At 30.5% G+C, this 2,500-nt stretch overlaps 1 protein-coding gene across 1 annotated transcript in view; it reads left to right on the top strand.

Annotated features, from left to right (window-relative positions):
- Positions 1-513: 513 nt before the first annotated feature.
- The window catches only part of mgl (megalin), a 65,347-nt gene continuing 63,360 nt past the window's right edge, over positions 514-2,500 (top strand). Inside the window, exons 1-3 of the mRNA XM_068361412.1 lie at positions 514-633; positions 1,032-1,163; positions 2,489-2,500. The exon at positions 2,489-2,500 is cut by the window's right edge and continues 219 nt beyond it. The gene's annotated coding sequence lies outside the window, so the exon portion shown is untranslated. The remainder of the gene's footprint in view (positions 634-1,031; positions 1,164-2,488) is intronic.

Below are 2,500 nucleotides of genomic sequence, written 5' to 3'. Positions count from 1 at the left end.
ATTTGTAATCCCATTTAATATTTTATTCTGTTTTTATTTTGTTATTTTGTGATCTTTATCTCTCATAAATGATAAATAGCAAGTGTCTGGCTATCAACTATATATATATATATATATATATATATATATATATATATATATATATATATATATATATATATATATTATATATATATATATATATATATGTATATATATATATATATATATATATATATATATATATATATACATACATACATACATACATACATACATATATATATATATATATATATATATATATATATATATATATATATATATATATATATATATATATATATATATATATATATCCAAAGCAACAATTTAACAATTTCCCACAAATCACCCAAACTAGCGAGCTGTAACTAACTAGGCCTCATTTATGACGGGTCGCATACACTAGTCAATATTACCTCCTAGTAATTTATTTAATTTCTATATAGGTTATCATTTCTAATAGATATTGTCCTTTCTTCCTTGCAGATATGAACAAGAAATGCACAGCCTCCGAATTCCGGTGTCATAATGATCGTTGCATCCCGAAAAGATGGGTTTGCGATTATCAAAAGGACTGTGAGGAAGGCGAAGATGAGCAGCAGTCTTGTCGTAAGTTTAATTTAACTTTTATTTAGATATTTCTGGTTATTTGAGAGTTTGCATACATTTTTTATTTTGTTTTAATTATTACCTGTACGATTAACTTATTTTTTTTATTTTGATTATACCTATACGATTGACTTAATTGTATAGTTTCTCATTAGGTGACAGCTTTCAATATTTTTTTTTAGATAATTGAATTGTCTGTTTTGGTGGTTACGTTCTGTGCAGTTTGAAAATGCACTACATACTCTTGTAAACATATCTTATATGCTTAAATTTTAAATGAGATTTCCCTTTTATTTTGAATAACTAAATTTCAACATTATCAAATTTTGATGTAATTTTTTTTTCATGAAGATTACCCCAATTTGAAAAATGTACACTAATTTATTCATACTTTTCAGCGCCCCCGACATGTTCATCGGACCAGTTCGCATGCGGCGAATACAAATGGAATCATACATATTGCGTTCCCACACATCAGAAGTGTGATAAAGTCAACGATTGCGTCGATAATTCCGACGAGCAAGGATGCCGTGAGTTCAATTCGGGTTTTATGTATCAAATTGTGAAGTTTTTGTGTGATGAAATGGCGTAAAACAAGGGCCAAGGGAATGGTTTATTTAGTGGGTTGTGGAGTTAATCTCTGGTAATACTAAAAATTATATAGATCAAGGATTATAGGTTCCGGTTTAGTATGTGGCCTACCTTTCGAATATGGCCTACGAAATTCTATGTTTTAGTATGTGGCATAAGCTAACTGAACCGAACCTTACCTAACCTAACAAGCCAGGTAAGCCACATACTAAAATAGAATAAAAAAAGGTAGGCCACATATTAAACCAGCACCAAATTATATAGATCAAGGATTATACCTAGGTGGCTAGGTGACACTGTAATCATACAGTATTAAGTGAAAAATGATATTTTTCTTTTGATTACATTATCATTATTATTATTATTATCATTATTATTATTATTATTATTATTATCATTATTATTATTAGCCTAACAGTATCCAAATTTGTAGGAGACCCTTACATGACCCAGAAGGTAAAATTATATTAACGTACGGGAAAACATTTCAACTGACGTTACTTAAGAAAAAAACAAACTTTTTTTTTTTTTCTTTTACAAATGGAAATACTTGTTTTTTGTAGAAAATGTTGTCCCGTCCGTATCTATATTATAATGCACTAGCCTTTGTAGTTCGTTTGGACATACCTTGTGTAAATTTCAAAAGTTATGACTGAAAGCCCACAGTTTATAAGAGAAACAGACACAAGAACACTTCTTAACCTAAGGTTTCCACCTAACCTATTCAAGGAGCCATATCCTTACTTACCTCCTGGAACCCCCCCCCCCCCCCCCAGACTACCTTCTTGGAAAGGTAACACTAAATCTTAATATATCTTAAATTGTCAAACTAGCTTCATCCTATCATATTTCAGACCACAATAAAAAGCAACTTCCCCATAAAGAAAATCTATTTATCAAATCCCCAAGAGAGATTAGTTCACCAAACGTTCAGCAGGGCTCCACAAGGCACTAGAAGAGTTGGAAGATTCAGGCCTACATGGCTGAGGACTATCAAGTTTAAAGTTGGGGCCCCTGGGCTTATAGTATCCTGCTTTTCCAACTAGGGTTGTAGCTTAGCATTTAATAATAATAATAATACAGTAATAATAATAATAGGGATGGCAGACACAGAGGTGACTGTGTTAGTGGGTGTTTTACCAGAGATTAACATCTAGAACAGGTTTAAGGTATTGAATAAACTGCATATGTCATAGAAATTAACATGAAAATCTTTCATATTCAATTTTTAAGAGCCATTTTTTACAAAAAAAAATTTTTCCAGATTACCGCACGT

This window comes from Palaemon carinicauda, chromosome 2, assembly GCF_036898095.1.
Source record: "Palaemon carinicauda isolate YSFRI2023 chromosome 2, ASM3689809v2, whole genome shotgun sequence".
Lineage (NCBI taxonomy): Eukaryota > Metazoa > Arthropoda > Malacostraca > Decapoda > Palaemonidae > Palaemon > Palaemon carinicauda.
The sequence above is the reverse complement of the archived record's forward strand: the minus strand, read 5'-3'. Positions and strand labels throughout refer to the sequence as shown.